This window comes from Perissodus microlepis, chromosome 5, assembly GCF_051167445.1.
Source record: "Perissodus microlepis isolate ML-2025 ecotype Zambia chromosome 5, ASM5116744v1, whole genome shotgun sequence".
Lineage (NCBI taxonomy): Eukaryota > Metazoa > Chordata > Actinopteri > Cichliformes > Cichlidae > Perissodus > Perissodus microlepis.
Genome location: NC_140465.1, coordinates 6,070,907 through 6,093,906, shown reverse-complemented (window position 1 = coordinate 6,093,906; position 23,000 = coordinate 6,070,907). Strand labels below are relative to the sequence as shown.

Sequence of the window (23,000 nt, the reverse complement as noted above, 5' to 3'; positions counted from 1 at the left end):
GAGGCGGATGGAACAGCAACAACACCGTCTGGAGATTAGACCAGGGATGGGCAATCTCAGTCCACGAGGGCCGGTGTCCCTGCAGGTTTTAGATCTCACCTTGGGTCAACACACCTGAATCACATGATTAGTTCGTTACCAGGCCTCTGGAGAACCTCAAGACATGTTGAGGAGCTAATTTAGCCATTTAAATCTGCTGTGTTGGTTCAGGACACATCTAAAACCTGCAGGGACACCGGCCCTCGTGGACTGAGATTGCGCACGCCTGGATTAGACCCTTATTTTACAAGAAAAAACACTTAACTATATACAGCCCCATATATTTGATAAAGACATATGTCTCATTAATCACATATTGTAAAACTTTAACCAAAAATGAAAATACAACTGGCCTGCTGTGCTGTACACCCAGACTGATATATGAGTTTAGCAATATGAGCACTAGGTGATGAAACTGGCATCTGCATGAAGAATCTAGTGCAAGAATTTAGCTTCGTAACAGCCAAATATATAGGTGTGTGTGAGTGTGTGTTTGTGTGTATTCACACAAGACCTAGTGCTAGCTGTAGAAAAAGCTTGACAGTAGTTCTTGCTGCCAAGGGTGGCACAAGAACTGCGCAAATAAGTATTGCGTTTAGGGGACAATTATTTTTTTCACAACTAGGTTTAGATCATCTTTTTTCCCTTAAGAAATTAAATTATTATTTTAAAACTCCATCGTATTTACTTGGGTTATCTTTGATAATCAATTCGCCCTGCTAGCGCAGAGCATTATCATTCCCAACACGTAACATAGCGACGATTTGTCACGCCCCTAGGCGCCTCATAGTAATGCAGAAAGTACCCTTCCACGTCCTTATGAAACACTCTGGGTTTTATTGAATCCCATATAATGCTGCTCACGTCAGTAACACACACTTGGAGCAGAGGCTCCAGCCATACATTCCAGCCCTAACCCTAACCTTAACCTTAACCATAACCAAAGTGTTTTCCAAAGTGATTCAGGATCAGAATGTGAGACACATTTATAGATTCATTCCAACCAGATCTCGCGCCTCCAAACGCATCACATTCGTCGGTATGTTACACGTTGGGATGAGAACATGTTTTCTAGCGGCTATCTGTGAAGCTCAGGTCCTCTATCAGAGACCTGGGAGCTTGAGGGTCCTGCGCTGTATCTTCTGGACAGAGATCTTGGATGTTGTTCCTGGGATCTGCTGGAGCCACTTGCCCAGTTTCGGGGTCAGTCCCCCCAGTCCACCACTGTTTCCTTTACCCTCCACATCTTCTCAAGCTGTTCTCTCAGCCGTTGGTATTCCTCCAGCTTCATGTTTTCCTTCTTCATGATGCTGCTATTGCTTTGTATAGCTACATGTATCACTACAGCCATCTTCCTCTGCTTGTCCACCAATATTATGTCTGGTTGGTTAGCCATCACCAGTTAGTCAGCCTGTATGTAGAGATCCCACAGGATCACAGTTCAGTCATTCTCAACCATGCCAGTGTCTGTGTCCCATTTTGACATCCGGACTTCCAAGCCAAACTCGGCATAGATGTTCCTGTATACTATGCCAGCCACTTGGTTATGGCGTTCCATATATAAGTGCAGGCTGTTCAAGAAAATATTGAAGGCCCTCCTTTCACACTGCAGAGACAAATACGGTCTAATTCTGTGGGAAACGACACAATATGATCCTTTTTTACACCGTGGTGTGATATTTAAATTGCTTAATAGTTCGTTAAGCACATTGCTGAAAAGTTAATGGGCAGTAACCTCATCTCATTCTTTTGACTTCCAAATTGTAATTCATTGTAACTGTAATTTTATTTATTGGTAATTAATCATAAGCAATCATAATTAATGGCAATTAATCAAAATGCTGCAGCTGGACAGAGCACGATGTACTATTTCCTCATTTATGCTAATAAATCCAACTTGCTCTTAGTTATGCATTCATGTTTGAGAGGATACTAAACGAGGGCACAACGGGATTAGCCCCATACTTTTATAGGTGGAAGAAACTACGGCTCTTTGGTGGAAAAGGTTTTGCACATGTGTGTAGTTGGTGTATTAATAAGCTGAGGAAGATTGCTGTGCTTTCCACATTTATGATGTTTCTGCCATACCTCCCCCATTAGTGGTGAAGAAACTTGATATACAAGTGTAAAAATACATTTTGTAGATAAATTGATCATATTTTTCTGTATTTCTTCAGAGGTGTGAGTGATAGTCCAAGCTTGTTGTCACACTAATTCCACGGTTTGGGAAACTAAGCTACTTCTGCTGGTGAATGATGACCCGCTTCTTGAGAAAAGCTCCTGAAACTACAGGCTACAGGCTTGAAAACGAATCAGTGACACTGACAGACAGCTAGTGGCTCAAATCAGGATGCTGTCAACTCGCTGTTAACAAGCAAAGTAGAATTAACTTGACTAATGGTTAGCAGCAGTTCTCCAGACACGGAATAAGCCTTATCAAGCAGCTCCCAAAACAGTAAGTGTCCAAAAACAGTAAGTGACCAGAAGCACTGACTTATCAGCCTTAAATGCTGTCCAAATCGCTAAACAAACATTAGCCTGGGCTGCTCCGTCAAAGCTGAAAGAAGCTGTTAATAAGAGGTGTCAGATTGAATTAAACCCTCGATTTACGTTGTTTGCTGCTGTTTCCCGATCAGCTCCAAGGAGTTTCATTCTGAGTAAAGCCTGCCCTGTGGGGGAGAGTAATTTTATATTTTGGAGGAAAAAAAGTCACGCCTGATTTGTTCTCATTGTAAACAAGTAAGGGACTAAATATGTGGATATGCTGGTAAAAAGCAACACCGCCTGCTACCAAGGAACAAAAAAACACATATAATTCTAGCAATGTTGTGACGGTGCACTGCTTCACTCCCACATCTGTTATGCAACATGCAAACCACAGTGAGCACTCATGTGTGGAGTGAGCACTCAGTTCAGAGCAATAAATTGCTCTGAATTTTTATTGTTTTCAAATTTCATATTCCTCTACACTAACAATTTCCACCGCTTCCTCTTTTTCTTCTTCTCTTCTTATCTTTTTCCACATTTGCAAGCAAGTGGAAGTTCGAATAAAACACCTGCCAGCTTTAACAAAAACGTAGAAGAAACATACCTTATCTGAAAAACACTGATGCTCCTTTCCTGCGTCAAACTTAGTCTGGAGGATTGAGGAACCATTTAGTCTGAGAATGAAGCACTGAAATGTTTCTCTCTCTGCAGCTGAAATGTGGCTTCAATTGCAAAATAATCAACAAATATTAACAAAAATAAAATTTCCCGCTCGCTCCTGCGGGCGGTCTATCCTTCAAGCTCGGGGCTTCTACCAGAGGCCTGGGAGCTTGAGGGTCCTGCGCAGTATCTTAGCTGTTCCTAGGACTGCGCTCTTCTGGACAAAGATCTCCGATGTTGTTCCCGGGATCTGCTCAAGCCACTCGCCTAGCTTGGGAGTCACTACACGTAGTGCTCCGATTACCACGGGGACCACCGTTACCTTCACCCTCCACATCTTCTCGAGCTCTTCTCTGAGCCCTTGGTATTTCTCCAGCTTCTCGTGTTCCTTCTTCCTGATGTTGGTGTCATTTGGAACCGCTACATCGATCACTACGGCCGTCCACCATTATGTTGTCCATCTGTATCTTGTGTACCCACAGGATCTTAGCTCGGTCATTCTCCACCACCCTTGGAGGCGTCTCCCATTTTGACCTTGGGACTTCCAGGTTATACTCGGCACAGATGTTCCTGTACACTATGCCGGTTACTTGGTTATGGCGTTCCATGTATGCCCTGCCAGCTAGCATCTTGCACCCTGCTGTTATGTGCTGGATTGTCTCAGGGGCATCTTTACACATCCTATATATATTTTTTTTTTTCCTTCTCTATTTTCCTTCACACATAATATTCATTCGTACTAACAGCATTTCAGTCAGTGCCAATCCCCTGCTGCTACACTGACAATCTGTAACAAAATCCACTAGGACTATATTGTATTCCTGTCCATTACGAGAACTACGTACTTTGTGGTTGTCAAGTCGATAAATGTGTTTATATAGCAAAATTCAACACAACAGTTATTGACCAAAGTGCTGCACATCATCATCATCATCATTTAACAAATAATGCACTACCAATAAAAGTAATAATGTAAAAAATATTTTAAAAGTGAAACAAAAAATACACTGGGGAAAATGACACAGAGAGTGAAATAGAAACTGAAAAGGCCAGTGAGGGCTCTGAATACTGATAGCAAAGGTAGATAACCTAATGTGAAGAGTGAAGGAATTCCAGAGGTTTGGAACTGCAACTGAGGATGCCTGGAATTTTTTTCATAGGACTGAAAATAGGAATACAATGATGGATAGACCAGAGCAAGCCCATACATGTGATCAACAACATTTTCAAATCGATCCTATACTTCATAAAGAGTCAGTGTAATGATTTAAGTACAGGCAAACTATGATCATGCTTCCATGCACCATTCAGCATTTTGAATCAACTGTAAGCGTAATATTAGTGCTTTGCTCAGTCCAACATTTAACAAATTGCAGTAAGTTAATAAAAGCATGAATGACTTTTCCAAGGTTGTTAACAGACAAAAACCTGAAAGACTGTAGTAACTGATTTGATCTTTAAGTCAAATTTTTCAAAAGGAATTAAAAAGAACACTGATACTCTTTACCTGAGGTTTAAAATGTTAAAAATAAGATTTGAGTTTTGGTACAACTAACTGTCTGACCTGAATCACTAAAACTTCATTTTTGTTTTGATACATGTTAAGGATACATTGTGAGAGCCAAGTTTTAACCTCAGCTGAACAACAGTTTAACAACCTGCCTGAGAAGCTGGTGTCTGGTTTAAGTGGCAGGTAGCATAAAAGTTGTAAGCAACACAACGTTTTTTGAATATAGTCCAAAATGATAGTTTATACAGTGAAAACAAAACTGGCCCAGAATTAAACCTTGAGGTACACCGCAGGTTAAGGAGAAGGTGCTGTTAGGAGAGTAGATGTGAATGCTGACAAAAAGGAGCCATGAGTAAGGTAAGACTTGAACCAAGTAATGGCAGAAATACAATTACATCACTCAAGGCTGATTTGTGCTCCACTGTACTAAATAAACCAAGTGACATCCAGAAGTATGAGGACAACAGAGTCAATGACTCACGCAAGGTCTTTGAAAATTCTTAAAAGAGTTGATCCTGTGCTGTGATGAAATTTAAAACCAGACTGAAAAATCTCAAAAATATTGTTTTTATATAAGAAAGTCTGCAGCTGCAGGTAAACATTTTGTCCAGTATGTCTGTGAAGGTTCTCAGTCATCCAGGTCATCGTAGTCAAAAGGAGCTTGCAAAGAAAAGCGTCTGGACTTCTTTAAGTTGCTTGAAGACGTTTCACCTCTCATCCGAGAAGCTTCTTCAGTTCTAAGGTCAAATGGTGGGGAGTCCCAGATTTTGTCCAGTACTTTAGAAAGAAAGAGCTGGGTAAAATATGATGGCTCTATAAGGTCAAAATGTGTTGTCCTTATGAGAGGACTGTTGCATGTTGAGAGAGTAGGCTGGCACTGTCCCTGTCACTAAACAAGTATTTATAATTGTTCAAATTGATGACCCTCTTATGTAGAAACCTGTTAAAACAGATGAGAGGAAAACTTATCTGATTTATACGTAATAGTTGTTGACTTATAAAGATATTACTTAGGACTGAAAGTGAGACAGGCTCAGAGTGGTCCAGTACAGGATGGGTCATTATTGCAAAAAGTGGCCTTAATTCTAAGAGGGGAGATCTTATCAAAAAAACAATTTTAGGGAAGGTGTCATACAGTGCAGGATAGATAAAGCAGGGGGCAGAGGGTTAAGCACAGAACTAACTGTACTGTGGAGGATTACTTAAGATTACTTAAGACTGTAAAACTATTTAAAAACAGCATTTTTACTTTCTTATCTCACATTTCTAAATAGAGTTAGTTATCAGTACTGATATCAGCTGGCAAAACAAACCTTTCAAAGGAGTGGGAGGTATGGTTTAATTGATTAATTTTACCCTTTTTAATTTTAAGCCATGAAATCAAATCCCTGTGCAGTGTTAGTCCGTTAGGAAATGACATGCTACATATTCCCTGTGGAACTGTGCAACATTAGGTAATCTAAAGAGAGAGTCATTAGAACTTGAAAAATATATTTTCTAACGTAAACAAACACAATGTGGTTTGTGCTTTTCAGCAAAACTGGCATCTCTCTTTGCCATGAGCCGAGCATTCATCTTAACTTTATTCTATCTAATACAATCTTGCGCTATCCAGAAAGACAGTTCATTGATTTGTATACTATACTATACTTTCTTTAAATATACAATTCCAAAAAGGGTATGTATATATATGTATGTGATGGAAAAACTTAGTTTTGTACAGATACAGGGATGTTTCAAATATGTCCCCCCTTAAATTGTATTCCCCATCACTTTTAGAAAATGATTTAAGAATATTGTTGGAAAGTGGGTTCTTTATTCTTTTATACATAATTTTTGTGGTACAAAAATGAACCACATTAGTGAATTTGAATATTTTTGATTTTAACAATAGTGAATTTGTATGATCAATAAACAGCATTATAGATGATCCTTATGGCCCATTTTTTACACTGTGGACAATGATGACTTCTAAGTACTGCCACAAATACTAATACTGTATTTAACAAACTTAACAAGTCCTGAAAATGATTGTTCAATCAATCCCATCAGTCTATCTGCAAGAAACACCTGCAGGGATGATACTGTGCCATGGTCACCTGTTTGAGCACTTCCTCTCTGTTCGTACAACTCCCTCATGTGCACTGTTCGGGTTGTTAACCTTGTCCAGCCCAGGTGCTACGGGAGCTTTCCCCTCTGTTCACACTTACACTGAGCAGTGACCATTTCAGTGGAGGGCCACAAGATCAGCAGGGACTGAAAAAGGAATTTCACCCAGAAAAAGCGAGAACCAGTGGGCATACATCCAGTCCCCAGCTCAACTCTACTGTTTGTATAGAGCCATTCATCTCCTTATTAGGATCAGTCTTAAGGCTGAAAGGAAACTACAGGACTCCTCTCTGTTATTGGTGTCAGTGTCAGAAGGTTTGTAAAGATGCTGAACAAGGCGCTCAGTGCTATTTGTTTAAGTATAGACAGGGACAGGCACAGAGATACAGGCACACATTTTAGACTTGTCTTTAAAACTTTTTTAGCCAGAATCATCCTTTTGCTAAAGACTGCTACTTTGCAGACAATAGAGTGTGGTTTGCTAAATGGCAGCTGAAAGCCAACACCAATCGTCTTAATCTGTACACCGGAGTTTTTGGCAGGGCTGTGCGTGTTGTTGGCATAGAAGTGCCTGGTGAGATTGCAGCATGAAAACTGCTACCAAAGGGACAAAGAACATAGCATCAATTATAAACGAGCCCCTCATTACCGCTGCCAACATAAAAACAACAGAGGGAAAATAAATCGATGGATGACAAAGAATCCATGAATGATCAGTACGTGCAGAGTCAAACGCATTATGCCAGCAAAAACAACAACAACAAAAAGCTCTGAAACTGTGGAAGAATGAAAGAAAAGCCTCCAGTTATATAAAAAACACTTTCTGACTATCACAGAGGGAGCTGCTGATGCCAAAACAGTGAGAGGTTTCCATTACTGAGGAACAGCCTTACAACTTTATGAATGCAGGTGGGGGAGAGAAGTGAGAGTGCTGTGCAGGGAGAGATAACGATACAAATGCATGAGTGATCAAAAGCCAACGCACAGCAGTTTCAAGCAGGAGTGGACCACCCTAAAATACAACAACATTTCATTTCCTTTACAAAACGCTGCTGCTTGTTGAACAGAATGACAAGGAGTAGTTGCTGTACTCTGAGTTTGGCACCGACGGACACGGATAACTGCTGCAGAGATGGGCCCGCTACAGACTGGAGTGCCTGCTGATTATAAATCAACAACAATATTAAAGAAGTGCGAGCCATACTAGCACACCAAGGAACAAGACAGGAAACTACATTAAAGAACATGCACTCAATCAGCAATGTTGGACAGGCAGAAGTAATAGAAGAAGTTTACAGTTACCTCACTAAGAGCTAAAACTTCAAAGCTAGAAATTAGCTTAACTAGGTAGTTAATTAAGCTAACCCTGAGCTTAAAGAATCTTTAAGTAAAAATTGACTTGTTCCTGTACGACACCAGTGTTAATAAGTTATACTGTAATGATGAGACTGAATGGAGACATCAGTTTCGTGTTTCTTTACTCAAACCAAAAGTAAAAAATGTAGCATGTAAGTATACGCAGGAATATAATTTTAGTGAATTTTTCACAAAACATGACAACAGGCTCAAGATAAAGAAAAAGTATATTCATGTCATTCAACAAACTTATTAGAACTTTTATCATTTTAGCTTAGTGTGACAGTCATTAGTGCACATTGCTGATATTTACAGTCACGCTACCTCCTCGTTTCTTGTAACCAAAAATGTAGGTTTCCTGACAAGTATAAGATTGAACACAATGAGAGAAAGCATGTCAGCCCTCAATTTCAATTCAATTTTTATTTATATACTGCCAAATCACAACAACAGTTACCATAAAGCATTTATACTGTAAGGTAAAGATTCTAAAATAATCAGATGACCCCATGTGAGCAAAACACTTGGCGAAAGTGGGAAGGAAAAACTCCCTTTTAACACAATGACACCTCGCTAGGCTCAGTGAGGGGTGGCATTGTGCTGCAACCAGATAAACAGCAGTTTGTGATGAAGTAAAAAAATCAAATGTGACAAAGAAGAACTCCCGGTGCAGCACAGGTGAAATATCTTTGCTGTTAGCATTTTTCCATGCTATGCTAACTCTCCTCCTCCAGTACTGCTGCCCGATAGACAACAATACCCCATCCAGCTTTTTTTATTTTTGTTTCATTCACATCAGTGCATGTAATTTTATACATGTTCAACTATACAATTACCTTGTTATGAATAAAATATTAAAGGCATTACAGAATATTATTATATAGGTATTGTCTAAGTTCTCTGTTGGTTACATAACAATCTAGAATAAAGTTCAGACTAAACATCTGGACTGAATTAATCAACAACTGGGTTACAAAGTAATGTCAGAATACAAAGAGAAGGTAAAGCAGTCATAAAATGAACACTGTGACTCATAAATCCTCACAGTATGTGCAGAAACGTGTTTCACCTGTATAAAAAAAGGTGGGTGGGAGATAAAGAAAAAGCTCAAAGTAAGCACTGCCAACACTTAAGGAGAATGTATCCACTTTTTCAGCACAGTTGTGCAAGTAGACACTTGATCCTCTTTGAAACAATACCTACCTGTAAAGGTGTGCTTGAAAACAGTCATAAGGAAAACGTCCTTTTCTGTACGTCATTCAACAGCAAATTAATATCATATCTTATTCTTTTGTGGAAAAAGTAGCAATACGCTTGACCCCCCTTTATCAGAAAAAGCTACAATTTTTCATAACCTGTAACTTTTTTCCATGTATAATTCTATCAGTTCACAGATGTTTAAGGGTTTTACTGTATGTCTCCACCCAATGATCAATTCTAATCAGGGCTTTGAGCCTTTCCATTAGCTTCCATTTCTTCTTTTAGAGCCACTCCTCGACGGGTTAGTGCGGTCTGGATCAACTTCCTTTTGAAAGGTCTAAGCACTTTCTGATCTGATGCATAGCTCATCGCATCTCGCTCCCAGTGTTTGACTGGGCCGCTCCCACCTCCATGTTTCACAGTTATCATGAGTTCCTTCTCCTGGAAAGCTGTATTTCCTCTGTGCAAACACAGTCTATTATTACTGTGGTCAAACAACTCTATGTTTTGAGATTTCTTTCATTTGAACAGCTATGACTGCTGGCTCGCCACACAGATCAAATCTGAGCAGTCGTTTACACTTTGATACCAACTGCTGCAAGAGTTACATGTAGATCCTGGCATGTTTTAGGGCTTTTGGAGATTTCTTTTTGTGTCTTTTGCTGTAGTTACTGGTCTTTTTGCCTTTTTATGTATTTAAGTGACTAAAAAAATGTGTGTCAACTTTTTTGTGCAATTTTTTTCAAAGAGATCAAAATCCTTGCCTGTTTAAATGTGTCAGGAAAGCAGTAGACAGACCATATGAAGTGCCTGCATGTCTCAGTGTAGGATGGTGTTTACTCTTGCTTTAAAAAAAAATCAAAACTCTTAATGGATTTGCTCTGAAGATCTGCACAACTTCCTACTAGGAGTCTGCTACATCCGTCAGTGCAGCTTCGCAGTACAGCCAATATAAACTGCACTTATCTATTCATTTATTCCCACTGCATGCCACAAGGCAGTCATACTTAAGCTCACAGTCACAAAACTCACTGTGATGGATTCTCCATGGTAACTACATTTTAGGTCTAAAAGCCGATCATTTTATTATGTGCATAAGTTACTGTTACTGACGGCTGCGTGGAAGATGTGACTCATGCATTGAGTAATTTAAAATATGGTACGCTTTGCAACGTAAATACAAAGTTTACACATTTTGTAGCAAACTGACAAAAATAATGTAAAATATAGAATGACTGATGGCAAAACAATTTAATCATACGGTCCATTTAGAGTTGTTTTATAGCTTTCCGTTTTATCACAAAGTCTTCCTTTGCAGATGAAAGTTAAGATGTTCTAATTTCAAGTAGTCTGAGTCCTTCGGTGCCTTTAGTTTCATGTTTAATAGCTCAAAGTTCTGATTGAAAGTTCAAGAAGAAATAATAAAAAGGAAAACCTCACCATCTGACCGTATGATTGTCACATTCTGGGCTGTTTAGCCTTTTAGCATCCAGCAGGCTCCTGGTAGGTAGGTTACTACTTGTGGGTTAGATTGTGCTGATTCAGTCACAGACTAAGTCAGTAAAGTTACACAGTCTATTCATTCAATGGTATCAATTCCTTCATCCTCTAAGAGCTGCCTGCACGTTCTTGCAATAGGCTGGGCATTGTCGTGCACCAGAAGGAACCCAGGACCAGTGTAAATTCTGACCTAATGGCAGTCAGGGTGCCATTGCCTAGACTGTAGACTTCTCTCTGTCTGTCCTTTGAAAAGGTCTCCCCTGACCATCACTGACCCAACACCACACCGGTCATGCTAAATGATGTTACAGGCAGCATAACATTCTCCACGGCTCCTTTCACGTCTGCCACGTGCTAACTGACCAGATCAATATCACAGAAAGTTAACTAACTTGATGATAGGCTCTGATTGACATGAAATGAAATCCTTTCATTTCATTTAAGCAGTGCATTTGGCCAATAGCCAATTCAGATACTAATATTTTTGTTACATATTTATCATTCATGCCAAAAAACAGTTTTAGCTTGTCAATGTTTTAGCTTGTCATGATACCGTTTCTAAACATTTAGCCAGTTTACAATTGACGTGAGAGGTTAAACGGGACTAACATGAGCCAATACCAATAATTTGGCATGATTAATCACACGACACAGTCCAAACAGCTACCGAATGGACTCTACAAAAAGTCCATTAGGTAAAAAAGGATTTGTGACAGAAGAAAATATGTGAAGCTGAAGAGGTTTCTCGGTTGTGATATAAAAAAAGATGACGTCATGAATAGGATTTGATGTAAGAATAAGTACACAGCTCGCATGCTTTGCCACAGATTTTCTCTGTGTGTACAAGCGCAGTACAGTTGATCCTTCACGAAGCTCCAAACGCAGCAACACAAACAAGTCGGTGCAACAAACGTATGAACAACTCAGAAAAACACACACAAGTGTGTCACGTGTTTCCGCAGCATAAACTGAGAAGTGTAAACACACACTCTGTAACCAAGCATGACTGTACACAGTGCAGAGTAATGACTGTGCCTGGATCTGCCTTCCGACCTGTCCGACCAGTTTAAAAGCCACACAATGGGCCCGAAGGCAGTGGGAGTCGTATGTGCGCCTACTGTACTCCTCCACAGACCACTGCAACAAACAGCAGCAGCAAGACCCTCAGTAAACATATTTTCCAGCATGGAGGACCACTGGGTGATATCCAGCAAGAAGACAGCCAAACACAGCCTGCCTGCAGACTACACCCACCTGCTTCACTAGGCATTTGGTGCACAATCCTCTTCAGTTTAATTACCAGTGAAATATAATGTAGACATCAGAGTGTACCTACTGTCCTTAGCTGAGCTGTATATCTCGTTAACCACGCAGCAGCAGCAGCAACATTTTAATCACTGAGCACTTGGGCCAAATGCAGCCTTACTTTACCTGCAACGTGCAACTTAATCATGCTCGAAAATTATTTTATGCAAATCGCCTCATCTGTATTTTGCTAAGCAGCAGTAAGCAGGCTATTGTTGTGATTCTTTTTTTACTTTTTGCAACCCTAATCTCGCCTAATCCTCTTTTTAGGTCTTGATTTATGAATTTATTAACAGTTTGCACAGAGATCGACCTTGGCACCGACTATTTTTTCCTCGTTTTACCGGATTTTTACATGGAAAACTCAGACGATCCCGCTCAGCAATCACAGGGAGAAATGAACAAAGATCAACAGCGGAATTAGCCTTCCTCCACAACTGTTGAATGCAACGGCTCTAATTAGGTGAAGCGGCCAAAAGGAAACAATAGCTGCTGGCCTGGTTTTTTGGAAGAGGCCAAAATAGCTGGATAAAAGTATTTCCACAGCAGACCTCAGCGAAGGCGGAATAATCAACCTGAAAAGAAGCGGCTGCTGTTCACCGCCCCACATGAACCAACTTTGCCTGTAAAATATATTTTTCCTTTACTGTGGGGAGGCAAGAAAAAGCAGCATTATGGGATATCGTGAGCCAGATCAAAGCCAGACAACAACATGATGAGTCTCATCCTTCAGAGGCAGGGGATTTGTTCAAGGGAGGCGGCAGCGAAGAGGGATCGAGGGAGACGAGCGCGGGTATGCAAAGAAGAGGAGGAAAAGGAGCAAAAAGAAGGACAACCTGCTGAGTCACTGTAATCATGAGGCTGAGGCGAGCTGAGCCACAGCTGCTCAGGGTGAAGCTAAGAATCCCCCCCCCCACCCCCTTTAGAAGGACAAAGTGATGCTTCTCATCGCCGGGGAGGGAGGACACATGTGACCGAAGGTGGGAAACAGAAGAGCGACATAAAACTGTCTTACAGCATGAAATAGCTCCTCCTTCTCTATTCTCACATCTGAGGGCAACAGAATGATGCAACTGGAAGAAGGAAATAAATCGCTAGAAGCTGTAGAAAGCTAAAAAACGCTGCCTTGATCAGACAGACAGCAGCAGGATATAACTGGCTTAAAATGAGACCTATGACACAAAGACGGGGGACGACCAAATAAGTGTCGACATTGCTGCTGGCAACCCCGAGACAGACTGTGAAACAATGATGTTCCAGTCTGAACCCTAATAATATTCTGACAGGACTGCAGTGGACGCTACAATCTGATGAGGCTTAATTCGATCCCCATTAAAAAAACAAATCACGCAACCACTGCAATTATGTTGTCAGACTCAGTGGCAGTAATGTTGTGTTATCCTCTTTTGTTTTTTTTCCCCAAATAAAGCTGACAAAAGACTGTGTAAAACAGGAAAAGATTCCCTCTCTGTGCATATTGGCTAAACAAACACACATCTGCAGAGTGCTGCAGCTACTGCTGAAACTCTAAAATTACAGCTGTATCAGCCCACAATCAGTAACACAGCACTACTCATCTCTTATCAGGTATCAGGCATTAGACACACGGTGTGTAGGCTATGCTCGATTTGCATGTGAAAGTAGTCAGCATTCTAGTCAGCATAGGCTTGAGATTGGACAAAAATGACAGCCTCCCAGTAGCAAAGCCAAAGTATCTTGATTGTGCCCCTTTTGGCTGGTTGTATTATAGGTCATAAATACCTCTCTCTATTGAGCCAACGAGACATGAGAAAATAAATCCCCAAACATGATCTCTTACATATCAGATTCACGTTATTATAGAGCTCTCCTTGGATTTTTTAGCAGCCTTTAGGCTTTTTTTCTTTCATCTGTCTGAAAGAACAACACTATAGAGTCACTAGTAGACAGTTGTGTGCTCTTATTTTGAAAGTTCAGTCACTACTAACCATTTACCTATTCAGGTGGTCCTTGATATCCTTCTCCTGTCTGATAACCCGTGGACGTGAGAATGCTAGATGTCGCTCTGACCTGGAGATCAGCTGTGAGCTGCATGGCCACTCACTCAATCTAGCAGGTGGGGAATGGCTTAATGTGCCACTATGGTGCACTCGCTGAGAGGCAGCTGCAGTCCACGACCTTGGAGTTGGAGTACAGAGACTCACTGAAGAGGAAGATTGCATTACTGATTCAATATTTGTCACATACTATTTCCCATTTAACATTGTTGCTCGAAAGCACATTTCAACCAATAATTTGTAGCTTGCACGTGAGCTCCTGCCAGACTACTTTCTCCACAATAGAATCCAAATCAAAAACACTGCAAATTAAGGGCTTCTTATTATATACTTCATGTCAAATTTTACTTTGCATCATTTATTTGATATTATAAAGCATCTGATGTTGTCATGACTGACAGCAGTGATTGACAGCTGCTCTGAACTAAGTAGTTACAAAGTAACTGTCAGACCAACGTTCAGAAATTGTGCAGGAAAACATCAAACTGCACTTAATAAAACTCTGAGGGATACGTGGCATTTTCACCATTCTTAATCTTCAAGAGAACTATCGCCCAACTGATTTATGGGGTGTTGATATTATCATCTGATTAAAGCTATTTGCTGATCTGGGTGACTGATAAATGAAAATGTAAAACGCAAAGAAGAAACTGAAGAAACACCCTTCAACCATGTTCTGAGTGTTGACATTGCATATTTTGTCCACCAGTGGGCACTCCCTGTTCCCTACAAACAACAACGAGTTGATCCGAGCACAGTAAATGCGCATAAATTAGTAAATAAATAACTACACAAAATAAATGCTAGGAAAATGTGTTTTGATGTTTGTGTGTAAAAGAAAAATAACATCGCTAACTATCGATATCGCTCTTGAAACACTGTAATCATGGTTCTATATAGAACATCTTACACATCCTCTGATGATGGAATTTGCATCACTTGAACCCTTGCAGACTCACTGATAGGAAGCACCACTAGCATGAAGCTATCTGACGTACTCCATGTCTGAAAACGTAGGAGAGTTAGCACCGCTTTCCATTTGCTGCTTCTGGTTTGAATATTTTGTTTTCATTAACTTTATTATTTTGTAATAATGAATCACAACAGCAATGCTTTTACATTTCAATCTCAGCTTATTTGCTTTTACTTGTGGGTGCAGCAAATCTTTTCATAATGAGAAATAATGAGAAAGGCACAAATGTCTCCAAATGAGGACTGAGACGACTCTTTGTGCAGCTTTTTTTTTTTTTTAATAATGACAGTCATGCTTGTGGTAAAGCATGGCTCAAAGAGTTGGCAGTTCGTCCTGTAACTGGAAGGTTGCCGGTTCGAGCCCCGGCTTTGGGCAAGACACTTCACCTACCGCCTACTGGTGTTGGCCAGAGGGGCCGATGGTGCAATATGGCAGCCTCGCTTCTGTCAGTCTGCTCCAGGGCAGCTGTGGCTACAACTGTAGCTGCCTCCACCAGTGTGTGAATGTGAGAGTGAATGAATAGTGGCATTGTAAAGCGCTTTGAGGGCCCCGAAAAGTGCTATATAAATGCAATCCATTATTATTATTCATTATTATTATTAAATGATAACTAATACTGGATTAAGGAATTGTCCACAACTTTACCTATGGAAAAAATTACTTACATTATCAAGGGGAAACTACCACTTTTTCAAAACATCTGGGGTCCCTTTATGCAATATATGGGAAATATGGATCTTGGCAGTATGGTGGATGGGGCAGATGGGGTGTAAATGTTGGTGGTCCTCTGCAGTTTCCTAAATTAATCTCTTTTATACTTGATCTTTAATGCTGTGTGAATTGTACATTTGGTTTGTAACTTTGAACCATGCACAATAGTGTAACCGAGTTGATGTTGAGCAACCCTTGGAAATAGAGAAGCTTCTTATTATTATTATTATTATTATTATGTTTTTTTTTTGGGGGGGGGGGGGTTGTGTTTTCCTTTTCCTTTGTTTGACTAAGTTATTATTTACAGGTCATATAGTTTGTACTTCCACTTAAATGTTGCTCTCTAACATCTTATAAGTGTCTGATTTGCAAGGGAGGGCGATTGACTGTTATACAATGATTTAGCTGCCCTGGATGTTTCCTTTGCTGTGGAAGTACTCCAATTTCTGTATGTAATTTTGAAACGCAATAAAGATATTGTTGGAAAATGATAACTAATGATCAGATCCGTAATCTATGACTAGACAAACTTTTGTCTTCCACATCACGTCTTGCGCATGCATACATTGTGCGCCCTTGTGGAGGGGAAATGCAATTTGAATGCAGCCCCACTATTGGTGAAAACAACTACACAGAGAAGCATCTACAGAATGCAAACACTGAACAGCTCAAAGAATCACAGCCGCAAATATCGATGCTGTTACACTGAAGGTTGATGCATCCATGCTTGTGAAGATTATAACACTGAAGGTTAGAGAAGGAGGCATTTAGATGAGACGCGTAGGGTCGGGGTCAGGGTAGTCTACACAAACACAGAAGTGCAAATACATTTCTGTGTGCGTGTGTGTGTCTGGGATTGGTCCCTGGAGTTCAGCAGGCAGGAAGAGACGTGACCACACTGGCCAAGCTACAAAAACACGACGGGTCAAAAAACATTTAGCTAGGCCAACAGCAATGACAGCCAGAGTGCAGGACACGCACGCACGCACACAGACCCACACAGCCTTGGTGCCTTGTTTATTAATGTTTGTAACATCAGGGTGACCCTGCATAATTATGCAGCATTCCATGTTCCTGTACCAAATGCTAAAGGACATGCAAACTAAAACACGGCTGAAGGAAGATGGCTACTTTAAAATATTCCTCCTCTGTGGCTCTGAGAAGCAAGTAACTGCCCTCTTTTTCCAACAGAGACGTAACACTGAAATAAGAAATGGCTGAGTTCATCCGCAAGTGCCTCCAAAGAGACACAGAGGAGAGGAGGGCTGCTTCAGATGCCTCATACAAACTCATTTGAATTGCAAATGTTGTTAGGCAGCATGCTGGGCTGTGAAATCCCAGCAGTACCCTTGGGCATCACGCACAAACACCAACGTGTGCACATCAGTAGCGAAACTTTGTGTGTACACTACAGTAAAAAAGACAAGCCACAGAGAATCGTTGAGTTTGGAGCACTTTCCCATGTCTGAACTTCGTATGATCGCAATTTGATGCAAAAATAATGATGAGCTAGCAGTGCAGAAACTGGTGCTGAGATGAGGTAATGGCTCCCCTGCAGGTAGGAGGCGTGGGGGTGTTTGGTGAAGGAAAAGAAGAAGAAGGAGGAGGAGAAGAAGCATCAGGTGATGCTCGGAGGGAGGCTGGCTGGCAGGCTGATTAGGCAAGGCTGACACAGCAGGAGCAGGAGTGTGTCTGATGTTAACGACATAGATGCGGTGTGACAGCAGGCCTGCCAGCTGAGGCTGACGGTGCATGTGCGGCCTGAAGAAATGTGTTGACAAAGTGCCATAAGCACACCTGTATGGGGGCAGGGAGCAGGCCAGAACGCTGCCGAGGGGACTGTCTGACTTGCACAAATTTAAGGATGACAAAATCAATAGGAAGAGGTTATAAACATTTGGAAATGTCCCTTTGCATCAGCTCTTAACAACTCAATCGGCATGAAACATCAAAGCTATCAAATGTCATTGGGAAAGCCATGCAAATGCTGAAAGATTCCTACTAAAGCATCCTGAAGGCAAGTCCTTCCAACTCTCCAACCAAGTCCACATAACTAGTGAAAGCCAGAGGGCAGGGGGGCGAAGGTGAGGTCACTTCCATAACGTGACCAGCCTCAGTGTTCACCTCTGCGGCCAAACTGCCTTCACAGTTTTCACTAAAGTCACTGTTTCAGGCCACAGCACTGACAGAATCACTCACTGTGGATTTTACAGCATGAAATGCACTGTACACCCCCTCCACTTTGTTTTGGAAGCTAAATATAACTGCTTTGTGTGGGCAAACCAGAGGTGTTGATGGGAGGCAACATTGTGCAAGTAACTCCTCTGTGTGTGTGTGTGTGTGTGTGTGTGTGTGTGTGTGTGTGTGTGTGTGTGTGTGTGTGTGTGCATTTGTCAGGGTGGCTGTTGCATAAGTGCTGATGGGTGCATTTGAGAACGGACAGACTTAAACAAGAGAAGATCCAGTTTGCCCTGACAGGCTGAGACACAAACACAGAAGGCGATTTTGTTCTTAAAGCAGCAACTTTCAACTTCAGGATGAAAACATCACGTACATATAAGAGAGAGAGGGAGGGAGGGGCTGCCTGGCTGCAGGCTTGCAGCTCTGATACCAGCGGGCGCAAACAACTCGCTCCTGCCCCTGCTCCATTCCCACAATGCTATTCATCCCTCGGCAGAGGACGGCGCAGGCAAGCGGGCATAGTCCGTGCGCCTTCTACAATGATCGCTTCTACGTGAAGTAGCTGCAGCTTGGATAAAAGCCCCCGTCCCCTCCCGCCCCACTGCAGCACAAAAAGACCGTAACAAGAAGCCGTGATCATACAATTACGTGTGGAAAAGAAAGGAAGCAGCAAAGCGCGACATTCAAATAAAAACCAACAGTGTGCTAATTAAAAAAAAAAGATGACGATAGTCAACATACCCTCCTGTCAGACAGACATCCAGGGGAGGACCATGGATGGTGCGGGCCGGGGGAGTTCGGTCCTGCTCCTGCCGTCGCTTCGTGTTTATTTCCCGGTTTAAGGGAAAGGTGGCGTGTGTGTCTGTGTGTTTATGTGTGTGTGTATGTGTGTGTTGGAGTTTTGCCGGTGAAAGGCGTAATGAGAGAGGGAGGTGGAGGAGAGAGAAAGAGGGAGGGACGCTGTCAGATGCAGGGAGGCAGGCAGGAGGAGGGAGGAAGACACGCTCGGGCACATAGCCTGTACTGTCCGCGTGCTGAGGGGGAAGTGCGCAAAAGAAAGGAAAAAAAGGGAAAAAACCGCTGGTGTCAATCCAGCAAGAACATTTTTAAGCCCCTCTCTGTCAACAAGTGATCACATCTGAATAAAAAAGCAGGGGAAATGGAGCAGCGAGGTGACACCATCTCTTATCACTGCTGTTACGTTCACGTACCCCTGTGTGCCATGACAGTGTGACACATAAACACTTTTAAATGTTTTTCTTTTTTTTAGCCAGCTTCTCGTGCAATCAAATATATAATATGTCTTATAATAAGCCAATATAATAAACCCTAACTGCGCGAGGAGCTGCTCTTATTTCTTGTAGTGTCGTCAGGATGAGGATGGCACAATCCCCTCTCTGATTTCATCACCAAGTCAACAGCTAACAGCACACAGCCTATTGACTCCCTCACTTTTTGCATACAGAGATGATGGGATTTATTGGCCCAAAGGGCAGGGCATCCTCATTCAGCCCCCTCTTGTAAATAAAAATAATGGGAGCGTGTCCATGAAAAGCAATAATACGGAGGTATCAGTTCCCTATTGTGCTTGCTAAATTAACAAGGTAGGCTATTATTTTGAGAGCCCGAGTTAGATATAATTAATCACTGATGAGATATTGCTGAGGCTGTTTTGATTAATCCTTTCCTGTTCTCAGAAAGCCAGGGCTGCAGTGCTGCAATATGCTGGGAAAGCTTGCAGACAGTGTGTAAGATTGCCATGAGACTCTATACACTATATTTACTTTCAGGGTTACTAGCAAGGCACACTCCTAAAAACTCTTACAGTCAGATAATCTAGTACCAAGGTTGCAGTTTGTTTGCCAGGAGGTCGCTGTTCCTGTCCCAGTAGGACATTTGTGTTTTTCACCTTTTGAGTTTTCCCACTCGCTGCTTGGGTTTAGGCTCCAAAAACAAAATGGTTAGACTGTTGATCTGAAAACTGCCAAGTTTGCTCTTGGTGCTAATTGGTTATATTTTTGCACTTAAACGGTCATGGCTTGGGTTAAAACATGCACGTTCAAACAATAAACATTAGTGATGGTAAATTTGATTCTTTTTACTGAATCGAGTTTTAATGAGTCACTCACCAAAGTGAATCGTGTTTTTTGAGTCATTTGATTCACTGAGTCAGTTGACCAGAGAGTGCAAAAAATGTACATTTTCACTCAAACTTAATTTGTTTCTCTTTTCATGTAAATCCTACTGCTAAGATGAATGATTCTAAAAGAAAACAACTATTTTATAGAGCAAAAAAGAGCAAAAACATTTCTAAAATTAAGCAATTTCCTATCAAAATTGCTTAATAAACATTTATTTTATTTTATTTTATTTTATTTTATTTTATTTTTTATTAGTATTTTCCTTAAATGTGTTAAATATATATTTTCTCATCTAAATGTCCACTGAGCTGTGAGCCAGGGGGCGGTAATGCGCCTTAACATTGGTTGCCAACCAAGAAGAAGAAGAAGCTGTGAGCCAGGAGGGAGGGGGTGAGTGAGTGAGTGAGTGAGTGAGTGAGTGATTCGCTTACGATTCAGCACAGGAGGGAGGGGGTGAGCGAGTCCTGAGTGATTCGCTTACGCTTACGATTCAGCACAGGAGGGAGGGGGTTAGTGAGTCCTGAGTGATTCGTTCGCTCTATGATTCAGCACAGGAGGGAGGGGGTTAGTGAGTCCTGAGTGATTCGCTTACGCTTACGATTCAGCACAGGAAGGGAGGGGGTGAGTAGCTCAAATGTGCTGTTAGCATGTTAGCAGAGCGATGCTACTGTGAACCGAGGAGCTATTTTCTTGATGTGAGCTTCTACTCAGGGTTTTTTCTTCCAGTTCAGAGCAGAAATTTTTTTGTTACGATACTGGATGTTGTGTTTTTCTCCACAATTTTAATTATAAGCTAGATACATTGCTGCTAACAGCAACAGGGATGAGTCAGTGAGTCAGTTGGGCTTGTGAATCATGATTCATGAGTCAGTAAAGTGATTCTCGAGTATTGAACGATTCGTTCATGATTTGCGCATCACTAAAAAAACATGCTCACTGACACATCAAGAGCAGGAGTAACAGTTCCCTCTCGCTAACTCAGAGCATCAGGGCACAGACATGAAGAGAAACCTCATGCTTTGACAAAACAGCTCTAAACGATGCACTGGAGAAGAGTCCAGCTTGGACATGACAGTCTCATTAAAAAGCTGGTCAGTATCAAAGAACATGTAGCCTAAATCATTTACCATAAATGTGTTTTTTTCTGTAAAAACCTCATGCCTGCATTACTCTCAACACAACTTAACCACCAACGGCTCCATCTGGGATTTCTGTGTGTTATGGAGCTAATGAAGCCTTGAGCTGCTAGCCTCAAGCAGAGCAGAGGAACAGATTAAGCTCACTCAAACTCCAAAACCCAGATTTTTTTTTTATTATTTCATTAGCACAAACTGAGTCGAGACATTTCTTGCAACTATATGTCAGTCTGTGTAGTCTGTGTGTACCACTTCCCTACACCTGTAAAGACTTTGATGTGTAATTTTGGTTTGGGCTGCATATTAAAATGAATCCACTGCCTTACTTTGGAATATGTTTTGGACCTGTGAGCTAAATCTAAATTTAAGACCTTTGTTTTTTCTTTGCACATGACTTTATTCACCTGTTTAATGCAGTATTGCTGGGCTTTGTTTCCAGCAGCAGCAGTGCATTTCAGGGGTTTAAAGTCATTCCACATGCTAGAATTAATTTGTGCTCCCAGTATGGTTCTACTTCACTTAGTGGGAATGGTTTGTCACCAGCCTTATTGCATATTCAGTCAAATTCTAATGTTTGAAAGTATCGAGCGTGGCTATTTAGTAACAGGTTACTGTAATTACACACTTATTATCTTTAGAACTTGACTGCAGGTGCCCTTATGAGTACTGGCCGCTTAATTAAGTACCCTTTTTTAACCCACAAATGCAAATATCTAATCAGCCAATTACATGGCAACAATTCAAGACATCCAGGCATGCTGGATTTCAACCTGAGCATCAAAAATGGGGGAAGAAAGGTGAACACGGCATGGTTGTTAGTGATAGATGGACTGGGCAGAGTATTTCAGAAGCTGCTGATCTAGTGGAATTTTTCTGCACAACCATCTCTGGGGTTGTGTCTGAAACACAAAAAAAGATCCAGTGAGCAGCAGTTCTCTGGGAGAAAATGCCTCGACGATGTCAGTTGTCAGAGGAGAATGGCCAGACTGCTTCAAGCTGATATGAAGGCAACCGTAGCTCAAAAATAACAACTCAATACAACCGAGCTATGAAGAAGACGACGTCTGAATGCACACCTTCCCAACTTTGAAGCATGGGAGCACACCGGGGGCCAGTCCTGTCAGCTAAGAACAGGAAACTGAAGCTATAATTTGCATGGCCTCGTCAGAGAAACAGAAAACTGGAAAAATGTTCCCTGGTCCGATGGGTCCTAAATATGGGGCAGTATTTGAACAGTTGGGTAGAAATTTGGCGCATACACCATGAAAGCATTGATCCATCTGATAGAGCACCTTTGGGATTTTGTGGAATGAATGATTCACATCATGGATGTGCAGCCAACAAATCTGCAGCAACCGTGCGATGCTATCATGTCAATATGGACCAAAGCCTCCGAGGAATGTTTCCAACACTGTGATCTATCTATGAATGCACTTCTAAATGGAAACAGGGGCATCCAGCCTGGTAGTAGCAAGGTGTACCTAAAGTAACAGGTGGGTGCTAATGGCTATTTGCTAAAATTTGTGTTGATCTTGACAGTTTGTTACCAATAGCACCACAGCTGTTCCATAACACAAAACAAAGCCAGAAGCACTTCAATATTTTATTGAAATAAAGTTAGACATAATTGGTAAATGTTACCTAATCCCTGCTGTA

General features: G+C 41.4%; 1 protein-coding gene across 3 annotated transcripts in view; it reads right to left on the bottom strand.

The window, feature by feature from the left end:
- LOC146386461 (band 4.1-like protein 1) overlaps positions 1 to 19,075 on the bottom strand; it is a 100,568-nt gene extending 81,493 nt beyond the window's left edge. The window contains exon 1 of one of the 3 annotated variants that reach the window (XM_084927520.1): positions 18,809 to 19,075. The gene's annotated coding sequence lies outside the window, so the exon portion shown is untranslated. The remainder of the gene's footprint in view (positions 1 to 18,808) is intronic. The other 2 variants (XM_084927521.1, XM_084927522.1) reach the window with 2 other exon arrangements.
- Between the last annotated feature and the right edge of the window lie 3,925 nt (positions 19,076 to 23,000).